The sequence below is a fragment of the Asparagus officinalis genome, chromosome 2 (assembly GCF_001876935.1).
Source record: "Asparagus officinalis chromosome 2, Aspof.V1, whole genome shotgun sequence".
NCBI lineage: Eukaryota > Viridiplantae > Streptophyta > Magnoliopsida > Asparagales > Asparagaceae > Asparagus > Asparagus officinalis.
This window is the reverse complement of record NC_033795.1, coordinates 59,888,124-59,904,437: the sequence shown is the minus strand read 5'-3', so window position 1 is coordinate 59,904,437 and position 16,314 is coordinate 59,888,124.

The following is a 16,314-nucleotide window of genomic DNA, read 5'->3' as shown; positions in this document are numbered from 1 at the left end:
TCGGGAGAGGCTTTCTCTAATTGCCTCAGTTGTCAATTAGGAGAGAAATACTCTTGATATGGATGATCGCCCATAGGAAGTCCAAAAACCTTTTGCATCTCATGAAGAGCCAACCCCAGCTCTCCATTGCGAGTCAAAAAAGTGTTTGTGTCAAGATTATAAAAGCTCCAGCAGTGCTAAGAAATGGTGTTTGCTGATCTGTAATCCATACATACTGGCCCGTATTGGCGTGTATAATCCACTATTATTCAACTCATTACCCTAGTGTCCAAGAACATACCTCGTCATATGGGTCCACCACTTCTTCGCCGATGAGTGCACCCATCCATAACACCTATATCCTGTCATAGGGAATTCCCTCTTAAGTCTGGCAAATAGATTCCTCACCGTGTTGGCGACTATCGACAGCTCATCTGTCGGTGTTGTATCAAGTCCCGGAATACCTGGTTGGAGACCATGAATAAAGTCACACCCATCAGAACCCGGAGTCTTCTGATAAGTAATAAACCCACAATGGACTCGCTCATGATCATCTGTGAGATGCTAAGGCATCACCCGAGTCATGGCTTGCATCCTCAAATGTGCAAGGGTATATTGATGAGGAATAGGGGGAATATGTAGAAAACTCCTACCATCCTCGTTCAATCAATGCTCATCCTCAAGGGTTAGCATATCCGGGTCTTTAACACGATCATCGAACAAGTAATCTGGCTTCTTCAAAGCCTGAGTAGAGTTGGGATCTTTAGTAAGTGGGGCATCAGTAATCAGCCGCCGTAGTATACGATGGTCCCTATCTCGTATAAGCCGAGGAATTTCCTCGGGCCCATCTAGATTAAATTGAGGAACAATGTCGATGAGAAATGTATCATTAGCAAAAGTATAAGTCTCACTGCTACCACCACTTGCCGCATAAGACGAGAACACATCCGAGGGGAATTCAACTGAAATAAATAAAATACAGTCAGAAAAATATTTTTAAGGCAATACAAGAAGTTGAACTCATCTCGCAAATCCACGAGATAGAATCACTACCTCGTAAATTGGTGAGACGATTTCAACTGATTCACATTTAAGGGATAATGTACATTATCGCGTAAATAACGTGACAATATACCCCGCCCGGCGGAGTGCAATACAACATGAAATCATCCCATTTAACTTAGGACATATTCTGATGAAATAAAACACGTCTTTTAAATGTCAATCCCCACAAAGGAGGATATACGCTCTTCTCAAATGCCTCGCAAAGGAGACAAACGAGGGTGCAACATTCAGAATATTAATTTTGAATTTATAAAAGTGCTAAAAACTCACCCCCGTAAGAAGAAGCTGCGGGAGCCGCTCTCTCAACAAGCTAAGAGGTCGATCGACTCCTGTGAAAACGTGGTCACCTCAGAGACATTGCCAATCTGCAAAGAAAATCAGTAGTTCAGGTACAATTTCCAATTCATGAGCCTGAAATTAAAAGAGAAATTATGAACTTTAGCTGAAATCCTACAAACAAATTAGATTTTCCGATTGAAGTCTAATTAAATCTACGGGATTCATACATACAAACGATGGGTTTGATTTTCATCCACAACCCCTTTCCAATTCAAGATCCCGAAATTAAAAGAGAAATTACGAACTTTAGCCGAAATCCTGCAAACAAAATCAGATATTCTGGTTGAAGTCTAATTAACCCTACAGGATTCATACATACAAACGACGGGTTTGATTTTCATCCACAACCCCTCAAGTTCAATTTTGGGCCAAAATACCCTTCATGCCCAAAGCTCAACTTTAGCCATGAGCACATCAAAAATTCATTCATGTTTGAGGGGGGAAACCACCATCCTCAAGTCTATTTTTTAGCCATCATACCCATTATTCTCGAACTCAAACTTTGAACAAAATGCACAAAGCCCCCTAAAAATTTGGCCATAGGCATGCAATCCCTCTCAAAAAATTCTACACCGTGTTGGCGACTATCGACAGCTCATCTGTCGGTGTTGTATCAAGTCCCGGAATACCTGGTTGGAGACCATGAATAAAGTCACACCCATCAGAACCCGGAGTCTTCTGATAAGTAATAAACCCACAATGGACTCGCTCATGATCATCTGTGAGATGCTAAGGCATCACCCGAGTCATGGCTTGCATCCTCAAATGTGCAAGGGTATATTGATGAGGAATAGGGGGAATATGTAGAAAACTCCTACCATCCTCGTTCAATCAATGCTCATCCTCAAGGGTTAGCATATCCGGGTCTTTAACACGATCATCGAACAAGTAATCTGGCTTCTTCAAAGCCTGAGTAGAGTTGGGATCTTTAGTAAGTGGGGCATCAGTAATCAGCCGCCGTAGTATACGATGGTCCCTATCTCGTATAAGCCGAGGAATTTCCTCGGGCCCATCTAGATTAAATTGAGGAACAATGTCGATGAGAAATGTATCATTAGCAAAAGTATAAGTCTCACTGCTACCACCACTTGCCGCATAAGACGAGAACACATCCGAGGGGAATTCAACTGAAATAAATAAAATACAGTCAGAAAAATATTTTTAAGGCAATACAAGAAGTTGAACTCATCTCGCAAATCCACGAGATAGAATCACTACCTCGTAAATTGGTGAGACGATTTCAACTGATTCACATTTAAGGGATAATGTACATTATCGCGTAAATAACGTGACAATATACCCCGCCCGGCGGAGTGCAATACAACATGAAATCATCCCATTTAACTTAGGACATATTCTGATGAAATAAAACACGTCTTTTAAATGTCAATCCCCACAAAGGAGGATATACGCTCTTCTCAAATGCCTCGCAAAGGAGACAAACGAGGGTGCAACATTCAGAATATTAATTTTGAATTTATAAAAGTGCTAAAATCACCCCCGTGTAAGAAGAAGCTGCGGGAGCCGCTCTCTCAACAAGCTAAGAGGTCGATCGACTCCTGTGAAAACGTGGTCACCTCAGAGACATTGCCAATCTGCAAATTCCAATTCAAGATCCCGAAATTAAAAGAGAAATTACGAACTTTAGCCGAAATCCTGCAAACAAAATCAGATATTCTGGTTGAAGTCTAATTAACCCTACAGGATTCATACATACAAACGACGGGTTTGATTTTCATCCACAACCCCTCAAGTTCAATTTTGGGCCAAAATACCCTTCATGCCCAAAGCTCAACTTTAGCCATGAGCACATCAAAAATTCATTCATGTTTGAGGGGGGAAACCACCATCCTCAAGTCTATTTTTTAGCCATCATACCCATTATTCTCGAACTCAAACTTTGAACAAAATGCACAAAGCCCCCTAAAAATTTGGCCATAGGCATGCAATCCCTCTCAAAAAATTCTACCTACAACAAAACCCCACTCAAAAGTTTCGGCCATCATCACCATGGTTTTTGAAGTGCTGCAGAACGGACAGTTGAAGCTCAACGGGAAGAAATGTGAATTTGGGAAGGATGAGCTAGTGTATCTCGGCTTCATCGTGGGGAAGGGCCAACGGAGGATAGATCTAAGCAAGATGGAGGTGATCACGAAGTGGCCGATGCCTAGGACAGTAACGGAGGTGAGAAGCTTCATGGGGGCTTGCCAATATTTGCACAAGTTCATTCGACATTTTTCTACTTATACGGCACCTTTACATGGCCTTACAAAGGAGAAGGTTTAGTTTGAGTTGGGGGGGCATATGAGGAGGCTTTTTAGTTACTGAAAAGGAAGATCTCGGAGGCATCGGTGTTAGTGTTGCCTAATTTACAGAGGACCTTCGAGGTAGAGACCGACACTTCTAGTTATGCTATGAGCGCTGTGTTGACACAGGATGGGAAGCCAGTGGAATACCATTATAAGATGTTTACGGGTGCTATTCTAAACTATCCTACCTATGATAAGGAGTTTTATGCACTCTATCTGGCGATCAAGCATTAGAGGGTGTATTTGTTAGGTATGGAGGTGGTTGTGCACTCAGAAGCCATTGGAGTTTCTACATGCCCAAACGAAGCTGCAGCAGACACCACACATTAAGTGGATGTCTTATTTGATGGCGTTCAACGCCATCATTATTACAAGAAAGGGGTGACAAACAAGTTGGCCGATATGTTATCTCGACCACCAGTTATAGTTTTATTGGTGGCGACGCGTATTCAGCCATTGGTTCATTAAGAGTATGTACAGATGTACACATCCAGCAGAGGTTTCGACAATGTGTTTTAGAAGGCGAAGGCTGGTCGAAGGGGGGAGTATGAGATTGGAGCAGATGGTTTGTTGTATTGTGGGACGTCACTTTGTATTCCAGAGGATGGCGATCAATTGCAGTGGATTCGAGAGGCACATATATCACGTGTGCAAGGTTATTTTGGGATTCAAAAGACACTCTCAATCTACAACGCCATGTCTTTTGACCGAAGATGTTACCAAGTATATCGGTGGGTGTAAGCTATGCTACATTTTGAAGCCTTCTAACAGGAAGCGAGAATTGTATCTACCATTACCAGTACCATTTAGACTGTGGGAGAGTATTTCTATGGATTTCTTAGGAGGATTGCAAACGACCAAGTGCGGGAATGGTTACTTGTACATTGTAGTGGATCAGTTTAGCAAGATGGTGATCTTGATTCCTTGTAAGAAGACTGTGATAGGAGCGGGTGCAGCGCAATTGTTCTTTGAGCATGCGTGGAAGCACTTTGGGTTGCCAAGTTTGATTATTTCGGATTAGGATTGGGATTCTTTACGGAGTTTGATGGACACTAAATTGAAGAAGAGCATAGCCTTTCGTCCACAAACAGACGGGCAAACAAAAGTAGTCAACCGAACTATGGTTCACATGTTGCGGGGGTATAATTCTAAGCATCCTAAGACTTGGGATAAGAGCTTATCATACCTTCAGTTTGCTTTCAACAAGGCTATTCATGGATCTTCGGAAAAGTTACTGTTTGAGACATGTTATGGGTTTTTACCTCCAAGTCCATTCGACTTAGTATTTTCTAGTGAAGATACGGCCAACGGCAAAGAAAGGAGCGAAAGACAATGGACTCTACGATTTCTAGAGAAGATTGCACAGATTCACGCTACGGTTGAAGCTCATTTGAAGAAGTCACAAGCAAAGTACAAGGTAAAATATGATCAACATCGAGTTCCTTGTAATTTTGTCAAAGGTGACATGGTGTGGCAGAAGTTAAGTAAGGAGCGGCTAAAAGGAGAAGGGAAGAAGTTGAAGCCTATACGATATGGTCCGTTTCAGATTCTTGATCAGATTGGTGACAACGACTTCAAGCTAGATTTGTCACCTTACTTAGGCATGTATTCGGTGATTAATGCCGAGTACTTGAAGTTATTTAAGCCTCCATTATTGGACGATGAGGGTGACGACAAAGTGATCTTACCACACATTGAAGACTTATGGTTTGATAGAGAAGAACCGCTAAAAGAGGATTGCATTTTGTAGCGAAAGGTGACTACGACAAGACGCGGGACGAAGGAGTTGTTTCTGATCGGACATCATGGTCAGGTTCTTAGCAAGGATAGGTGGTTCAGTAAGAAAGGAGGGGATCGCGAGTTCCCTCAGGTGAAGTTCTAACTTGAACGGGACTTCAAGTTCCTAAAAGGAGAGTCATGATATGATGTATCTTCTCTCTACTTCGGGAGCTTAGCGATCCTCATAGGAGCTTGAGGATAGATGATTCTCATAGTGCTTGAGAATAGAGGCATGGGTGAAGCCGTTGGTGGTGGCGAAAGAGGTCAAAGTAAGAAAAACAAAAAAAATTAGGAAATAGAAGAACATGCTCTAGCCGGTCGACCGAATGGTTGACACCAGTCAACCGACAAGGCCATATCGGTCGACCGACTGATCAATATTGGTCGACCAAAAACATGCACACTGCAGGGTCTAAAAATGAGCTCTCTGGCCGGTCGACCGCATTGCACTTACCGGTCAAGCGAATCGTGTTCCTGGGTGATTCAGGATTCCTGATTGACGCATATTTTAAGTTGAGTTGGGGTTAGCTATTTATGAGATTGTCATCCACGTTGTTAAACATATAAATAGGGATTGTTTAGGGTTTCTAAACATTAGATTTGATTTTAAAAGAGAATAAGGAGATTGTTCTTTATTCTAGAGAGATTGTGATGAGAGATTTTATAATCTTTTATTCTTCATAATCTAGAGAAGATATTTTCCTTCACCAATTGAATTGTCTTGTGTGTTCCTGTTGTTTTCTTCTCATCTGCATCTTTGATAATTTCGTGATCAAAGATGCTTGCTCAGCGACTCGTATCATACAAGGAGCGTAAGTATCAGGATAATTCCTAATCCAGAGAAGAAGTTTAATTTGCACAAGAAAGAGGTGATGATGAAAACCACACTTTATTGATGGTCACGACAGCTGGTGAAGAATCAAACTATAACACATAGTTTCTTGATACTGGGTGTTCTAATCACATGTGCAAAAAGAAGGAGTTGTTGATGGACTTGGATGTGTTGATGCGGTCCAAAGTCAAGTTTACCAATGATAATACAATACTAGTGATGGAAAAAAGGGCGAGTTCCATCAAGCTGAAGAACGAAGACCACAAGTTTATTTTCGATGTATTCTATGAGCCAAATATAAAGAACATTTTACTCAGTATGGGTCAACTTCTTGAAAAGAGGTATGATCTGCGCTTCTTTGGTGGTCAACTCCTACTCTTTGATAAAAGATGTATATTTATCCTTAAAGCCCCTATGACAAATAATTGCATGTTTCAAGATGGCGTCGAGAATAACATTTATCATTGCTTCAATGCTATTATGAAAGATGAGTCTTGGTTATGGCATCTTCGGTTTGGACATCTGAATTATAGCAGTCTGAAGTTGCTTGCTCAAACGAATTTGGTGAGAGGCTTTCCCATTGTAGGTCATCCCAAACAGTTGTGTGAATATTGTATTCTTGGAAAGCAACATTGATCATCCTTTGGTATTCAAAATACTTGGTGTGCAAAGAAGCCTTTGAACTCGTTCATTCAGATGTGTGCGGTCCCATGAACACTATATCTAATGTCAATAATTGATACTTCATTATTTTTATTGATGATTTCATAAGGAAAATATAGGTCTACTTTTTGCAGTAAAAATATAAAGTCTTTGATTATTTTAAGAGCTTTAAAGCCATAGTTGAGAAGGAAAGTGGTTACTTTATCAAGGTGCTACGAACAGATGGAGTAGGTGAATATACTTTTAATAAATTCAATAAGTATTGCGCAGAGGAAGGAATGAAGCATGATGTCACTTTCCCCTACACACCTCAACATAACGACATCACTGAATGGGAAAACCGGATGATACTTGACATGGCGAGAAGCATGTTAAAGGCCAAAGGTATGCCAAATTATTTTTGGGGTGAATCTGCCTCATACACTGTATACTTGTTGAACAGGTCACCAACAAAGTGTGTTGATAATCCTACTCCTGAAGAGATATGGACAGGTTATAAGCTAAGTGTAAGACATCTCAAACTGTTTGGCTCCATTGCTTATGCTCATATTCCAGCAGAAAGAAGAAAGAAACTTGATGACAAAGGCGAGAATACAGTTTTTATTGGCTACAAGTCCGGAGGTTACAAACTCTACAACCCCTATTACAAAGAAGGTGGTTGTAAGTAGAGATGTTATGTTTGCTGAAGAAGAAGCTTAGAATTAGGATTTGGAAGAACAAAATAATTCACAGCGTACTCTCATTGATATTCTAGAAGACGGTGTCCCTGTTGCAACTGAAGTAACACCTACGGCCAATGCTCCTGAAGCTCCAACCCCACAAATATCTTTAGAAGTTGAAAGACTAAGAAGAAATCACCAACCATCAATTCTCTTGAGAGATTATGAAGTACCTCTAGATGATGATATTGATGCAAATGGAGATATAATGCACTTTGCAATGTTTACAGATTATGAGCCAGTCATGTTTGAAGAGACTATTCAAGATCCTTAGAGAATAAATGCAATGAAAGAAGAGATAAAGTCGATCAAGAAAAACGACACGTTGGAGCTTACTAATATCCTGTAATGATATAAAGCAATTGATGTGAAGTGGGTTTTCAAGATAAAGATTACGAATGGCGAGGTTGAGCGGCATAAAGCAAGATTAGTGGTGAAAGGCTACGAGCAAAGACTTAGTTATGATTACAAGAAGAATTTTTCCCTGTTGCTAGAATTAAAACTGTTAGACTAATAATTACCCTGGATACACAGAAGCATTAGAATATTCATCAGATGGATGTAAAGTTAGCTTTTCTTAAGTGGCCACTTGAAGAAGAAGTTTTCATGAAGCAGCCACCTGGATTTGTGAAGAAAAGATGGGAGCAAAAAGTATATAAGTTGAAAAAATCCTTGTACATGCTAAAGCAAGTACCACAAGCATAGAACAAAAGAATTGATTCTTTCTTTTAAGAAAGTGGATTTCAGAAGTACCCCTCCAAGCATGCCTTATATATGAAGATAAACAACTCTGGTGATATACTACTATTATGCCTTTACGCTGATGACTTAATTTTTATAGGCAATAATTTTAGTATGATTGAAGTTTTTTAAGAAGTCAATGATGTATGAATTTGAGATGACAGATCTTGGCTTAATGTCTTATTTTCTCAGTATTGAAGTAGTTCAAGAAGATGATGGAATTTTCATATGTCAAAGGAGGTATTTTGCAGAGTTGTTGAAGAGGTTTTAGATGTTTGATTGTAATCCTGTTAGAAATCCTATAGAGGTTAGTACTAAACTATCTCGAGAAGGTGATGGTGCAGAATTTGATCTTACCTATTTCAAGCAAATTGTTAGGAGTTTGAGATATCTCACATCACAAGGCCAGATATAGCCCATAGAGCTGGTTTAATTAGCAGATATTTAGAGACCCCTTGCCAATCTCATCTACAAGTTGCAAAGAGAATTATGTGGTATCTAAAGGAGACTTATGATCATGGTTTGTTTTATTCTTTATCTAACAATTGTGATGTTGTAGACTATTCTGATAATGATTGGAATGGAGATCATGATGGTCGTAAAAGCACTTCTAGCTATGCATTCAATTTTGGCACCACCATTTTCATGGTCTTCAAAGAAGCAGTCTATTGTTGCACTCACAACTTGTGAAGCAGAGTATGTAGCAGTGGCGTCGAGTGCTTGTTAAGCAATTTGGTTGCGTAATGTGCTAAGTCAAATTCATATTCATGTTGAAGATCCTACAAAGATTTATGTTGGCAATAACCCCACAATTGATTTGGCAAAGAATCCAGTCACTCGCGGAAGGAGTAAACATGTTCATACTCCTTACCATTTTCTACGAGACAATGTTGAGAAGAATGAGATTGTGCTGGTTTATTGTAAGTCTAAAGACCAAGTTGCTGACATCCTCACGAAACCTTTAAAGTTTGAAGCATTTATCAAGTTAAAGTACATGATGGGAATGAAGACTTTGCAGAATTAGGATTAAGGGAGTATGTTAAGGTTAATCCTAATTCTAAAAGGATTTGAGTTTATTATCTAAAAAATTCAGCTCTTTTATAATAGTTTGTTTTATTAGAAATTAGTTCATATTATTTTTCTATAGGCTTTGAGTAGTTTAGCTTTAGAGTTCTTATTATATTAGAACTCTTGATAGATGAATTTTGTAAGCCTTTAAATAGGCATTCATGCATCCTTGTACAAAAAAAAGAAAAAAAATGTGTATTGTAGCAGCAACCAAAACAAAACAGATGGCATAAGTTTAGTTGTTCTTCCCTTCCTCTCTCTTCATATATCTTGATTATTTAATAGCCTCTTTGTTAGTAGTTGATCAAACAGAAGATCAGTTGGCATATCTCGCTTGTATGATGACATTAATTTCTACAAGAAGATGTTGGGAAGACTCAACCACAACGTCATGAGAACTAGACAAAATCGAAGGTAGGGGTGGGCGTGAACAGATTCGAACCGCAGACCGAACCGGCCAAGATCGCCTTGGGGACAAGACTCATCTAGCCCACAAAGGCCATCCTGGCTCATTATATACATAAACCGTGGGTCGGGCTGGGTTCTGCTCTAAACCCACAAACAAAGAAGTAGGCCCGACCCTGCCCACGCCCAAACTGACACATGTCCGACCTGGTTCGGCCCCCCCGCAGGTAATAGTTACATTTTAAGTTATTTTACTAGTAACTAAATTGAAAATTATAATCTCCAGGCATATCAGTTTTATTTTTAGTAGAAGTAGAGATTTTCTCAGCTCTATACAGTATTTTGATGAATATTTATAATCATGTTGATTTACTAAAAACACTCAAATTATTGTTAAGTTTTTGTCCTTTGAGATAATTTTATTGTCATTTGTAGATTTATACGGTTTAGTCTTTCTAAAAAGATAAAGTACAGGTTTTTCATTTTAAACTATACATATCAATGTGACAAAATATTTGAGAAGAAAAAAATTAAAAAGAAAAAGAATTGAACAGCAAAAAAGAATGCGGGCCGACCCGTGATCCGAGCCGTCGTGGGCCAGATCAGACCCGACCTGACCCCATGTACTAGTACAAAACAGGACAGTCCAAACAGTTGGAACCGTTTGGAAAAACACTGTTCTAAACGGTTACAACCGTTTGGACAAAAAAGAACCGTTTGAGCTAAAGCCATTGGGGATAAGTCTGCCCCCAACGACGGCCCAAACAGTTATACCCGTTTGGACAAAAGCCCTAACAGTTACAACCATTTGGATAGTATCCCAAACGGTTGTAACCGTTTGGGACTTCAATAATTTCCAAACGGATTCAATTGTTTGGCCATAAACTTGCCCAAACGGTTGAAACCGTTTGGACAACTTTAGGCCAAACGGTTTCAACCGTTTGGCCAAATTTCTGTCCAAACGGTTTCAACCGTTTGGACAAATTTCTAACCAAACGATTTCAATCATTTGACTTGTTAATTTTAATATATTTTTTAATTTTGGTTATTTTATTTATCTACTTGCTTACATTTAATATACACATCTCACACGTTTCAACTGTTTGGCCAAATTTCTGTCCAAACGGTTTCAACCGTTTGGACAAATTTCTAACCAAACGATTTCAATCATTTGACTTGTTAATTTTAATATATTTTTTAATTTTGGTTATTTTATTTATCTACTTGCTTACATTTAATATACACATCTCACACAATGATTACTCAATATCTCACAATGAAACAAAAAAACATATACATACACAAATTTCTCATGCGGTGCTAAAAATGATTTATGTAATTTTGGCTATTTCATTTATCTACCTGCTTACATTTAATATACACATCTCACACAATGATTACTCAATATCTCGTAATGAAATCAAAAACATATACATACTAAAAAATGTCTCAAGCGGTGCTAAAAAATGATTTTATTTATTTCCTCACTTTTTTGAGCTGAATCTGAGCTGGATGCTACGAGACTTTGATCTTCATCTTCACCTCCAAACCCAAACTCATTGACACGCTTCTTATCTATTGGATATACCCATCTCTGATATAAATATATCAAGAAAATGACATCTGCATCACCCAAAAAAGAAAGATAAAAAAAACCATTAGTAAGAATATCATTAAATTATTGATATAATGAATTGAGAAATTAAACATGAACCCACCATCACGGAAAACTGAGACGCGATGAAGCATTGGCATTTTAGGTTACAGTACATTTTAGACACCATATGTACTCAAAATTAAACAGTCTAAGAACTTGCAGCTCTGGAGCCTACAAATTCCGTAAACTAGGGAACGGTCCTGACAAAGAGGTAGACTGTTAAAATTTCATAACCAAACACTATTGTCCCCAACTTTCAGTAAGCCAATATGCCAATTGGAATCAAAATTTAAACCTATAGGCTATTGGGTGAATATTTCCCCATATATATCAAAATAACTATAAAGCATAGCCTGTTATGGGCCTACTATACGGAAGTTAGAAAGCCATGTGTGTGCGTGTCCATGCGTGCGTCCGTGTGTGTGTGTGAAAGCTTACATATGTGCATATATGTGTGTGTGCACGCACGCGCGTGCATCTGTGTGTATCTGCGTATCTGTTTGTGTAGGCGTGTGTGTACGTGTGCGTGTGTGCGTGTGCGTGTGTGAAAGCTTACATATGTGCATATATATGTGTGTGTGTTCACGTCCGCATGCGTGTCTCTGTGTGTGTGCGTGCTTGCATGTCTCTGTCTGTGTGTAATAAAAATAATTTAGAATGACAAGTGGTCATGGGCCCTATGACTATATGACAATTAAATTTTAAACATAAATATTTAGGAACTGCTTTGAATCATATAACTTTAAGAATACACATACCACTATAACACTTCCATATATGGATAGGCTATACAAGGCTAATAACAAGAATAGAAGACTGTACTGTCAAACTATTTCTATTCAAAAGCCTAAGCCTTGACAAGACAAGTATAAGCATACTGCCCATTTCTCGTGTAAAACTCAGCCTGCCACTAGTGAAATGTGAGATTACAAGTAGTGTATCATGTAGTTTAACTTAGCTTGTACGTTAAAAGCATATGTCTAATGGAATTGTCCACAGTTCTAAGCTAAAGAAACACATTTCCAAATAAATAGTAGCTACTCGTGCAAGCTCAAAAAGTTGTCCACAGTTCTAAGCTAAAGAAACACATTTCCAAATAAATAGTAGCTACTCGTGCAAGCTCAAAAAGTTAGCAACATTGAACAGTTTTATAATCGCATTTCCAAATAAATAGTAGCTACTCGTGCAAGCTCAAAAAGTTAGCAACATTGAACAGTTTTATAATCGCCAAATCATTTGCATAAGCAAGGACAGGAAAGGTGGTCAAACTAGAGTTGACTCCTTCTAAACATCACAATATGGCATAAGCTAACATCTTTTTTTCTGAATTATTTACTTCCGGTAAATTTAAACTGCACCTCATACCTTAAGTTCATCAGCCTCGCCTTCAAGCATACTTTCGTAACTTCGGTGAACCTGGAAGGACTGCCCAACCTGGAAGCACCTTAGTGACCGAAACTTCATCTTCATCCCCTTTTTGGTTGCCCAGCAAGCTCTTCCTTTTATCTGCTTTTGACTTGGGCAGGTATGCCACAACAGCTGCAAGAAAACCAAAGTTTAACTAGATTTTCCAAATTAATATACATTGCAAAACTGTCATAAGTGTTCTTGAAATAAAATTCAGATAACTATATTGACATCATTTATAAATCGTACAATGTGTTCTTCCAAATGTAACTCCTGGCTGATATTCAGGATTGTTAGGATCTGCAGGGTAACCCGAGCGAGCAAAGAAAACATGAGCATAGGGACTCCCATTGTGTTTAACAGCCTAGAATACTGAATTGTTTCATGAATTGAAAATTTAAACAAAAAAGGACAAGTAATTAGAACTTTCTGTTTATAAATTGGAATAAAAGTTAAGAAAAATATTTAATGATACCTCTGATGGTTTGTATTTCAATGAAAGAGATCAGCTGCTACTTGGTCCCCAAACTGCATATGAAATATTTATCTCTTGCCATATGAGAGCATTCTCATTGCCGAAGTCATTAAAATTATCCTTTTCAGAAAGATATAACCATCTCTTGCCATATGAGAGCATTCTCATTGCCGAAGTCATTAAAATTATCCTTTTCAGAAAGATATAACCACATATCCTAGAAAAGACAGCAAGACTCACCCGAAGTCATTAAAATTATCCTTTTCAGAAAGATATAACCACATATCCTAGAAAAGACAGCAAGACTCACATATCAACACTGGAATCTCGTTCATACACAACGAAAGTAACACCCATTGAAATTGAAACGAAAAATGCTGGTTGAAGAAAATCAAGTATGGAAATGATTGGTAATTGCTAAATGCAGATAAAATATGAAACAAAATACTGGAAAGAATATCTACAACAAGGAATCCAAACTTTCTGTGTTTAATTCTCCTGAGTTTTTGTGCAGAGCTCTCAATTTCTTCGTTTGCTCTACTTACAATTCTAAATCTTTGTGATATACTGTTGTATTTCTTGTTTAGGGTCATGAATTCTGTTGCTTTAGGTTTTTAGTGAACTAGTTGCCCTTCTTCTTTGCAGTCCTGTTGGCCTTCTTCTTTGCAGATATAGATAATACTGCATTTGTAATTTTGTATTGAAAGTTTGTTTTCTAGCAATGGATATAGAGTATTGTAAAGAATGCTAAATGCAAGATCTGTGTTAACTAAAACAGAATACGCATCAAATTTGACATAAGGAAATCTCACGAGTCTCTTATACCTTGATGAACTCCTGATCAAACACTGCTTCCGCCTCAAAATCCGGCGCCGTGTTTCCAACCAACGGAAGCTCGCTCTGCAAACAAGAACCCTAATTTCTAACCAAGCACACTGAAACGATCAAAATAAAATCCTATAAAATCGACAGGACGGGCTCGAGACTGCATACAACAGTGACAGCGAAACTTCTCCTCGAAGAATCTCTCATCGATGCAGCGAATCGAAGAGACCCGAGCTGGGACCTGTCGCTGGGTCCACCGATGCTCTGGGGAGCCGCTAGGGTTTGAGAAGGAAGCGAGAGCGCCGGAAAATCGATAGAGCAGGATGAGGATGTGGTGAATCGATGGAGGCGGCGGAGGAGCGAGAGCGCAGGCGAAGATGAGGCGGAGGTGCGTTTGGCCATCGAAGATGAGGTAGAGGCGAAGATGAGGGGTAGATGAGGGAGGTGGAGGCGGATTGAGAGGGTGTCGTGAAACTTTTGGGTACGGTTTGGCAAAGGGTTAAACCAAACGGTTAAGGAGATTTAAACCCTTATTAACCTGTCAAACATAACAAATCTATTTAAGGGTTAAAAGTGTGTTAATCCTCTATAATTTGTCAAACATAAAAAATATAGAAGTGTTAAGTTAACCCCTCAAAATAAGGGGTTTACTAATACTCCAATTTAGATGGAATAAGAATTAATCCTTCTAATTATAAAGAAAATAGTTAAAATCATTGTTATTCCCAAACACTAAAACTGATCATAAGAGTTAAATTAAAACTTATTTAACGGGTTAATAATTTAGTCCTTCGGATTATCAAATGGGCTAAGTACGTTAATCCTTCTCTTTAACCCCTCTTCATTAACCCTTTGCCAAACGGGGCCTTGGGATGAAATATTTGGCGGTGGGTGAAAATTTGGGGATGAAATATTTGGTGCTGGGCGAAAATTTTGTGGAAAACAGATCTGAAAACTTTTAATTTTTAAAAAAAATTTAACATAACTTCCAAACGGTTTTAACCATTCGGGCTAAGATATCCTAAACGGATTAAACCGTTTGGAACCTCTGTTTGGGATTTTTTAATAGCCCAAACGGTTTTAACCATTTGGGTTCATTATCCCAAATGGTTAAAACCATTTGGACTATTTCGACTTGTCCAAACGGTTGTAATAACCGTTTGGATTGTGTTATTTTGTACTAATGGATGATGTGGGCCAGGCTAGGTCCAGCCTTAGACCCGAGATAAAGTCTTCGGCCCGGCCTGCTGAGGCCCGAGTCTGAACTGGCCCGGGGCAAAACCGGACAGGCTGGTTCATGGTTTAAACCCAGCCTGGCCCACGCCCACCCTTGATTCAAGGCTAGCCAAATATGTCACACAATACCGGATACTTGAGAGGAACAGTATCTTGAATTTGAAATAACAACGTATAACGAATAGCTGAGAAGATCCCTCTCTTAGTAAATTTTTGAACTCTTTATTTTGTCCATTTAGTTTGTGGGGAAAATGTTCTGCTTTTAGACAGTCTATGAGCTCTCGTGGGCATCAGGGAAGGCGCTTTTGACGTTTGCTACTCCTTAAAAATCATATAAGCAAAATGCTCGTGTACTCTAAATATATACCATATTTTTTGATTAAGCGATTAGGTTGGTTTCTTGCCCATCACTAGCTCTACCATATTTGTTAATTAAGCTAACAATAGTGAATTCATGAGGGACAATTGTGTAGCCACATCATGCATGGATTTTAAGAGAACTGATAACAAAGTGGACCCAAATTCATTTCCACAACGAGCTTAGTACAATAAGATACAAAACCTTAAAGCACAAATTCCATCAATCAATATCCATTCAAGCCCCTCATTTAAACGAGGACAACTCTTACAACAACAACAACAAAGTCTAGTGAGAGAAACCATGCATCTCCACTAGTTTTTATTCACAACTGGAATATTATCATCAAAAGCTCCCTGGCAGCATCACAACGCTCACAAAGTGAAGAGTAAACAAACTAACAAGAACGCAACATGAGAAATGACAGAAAAATAGTTTTTTTTTTGTGTTGGTTTTG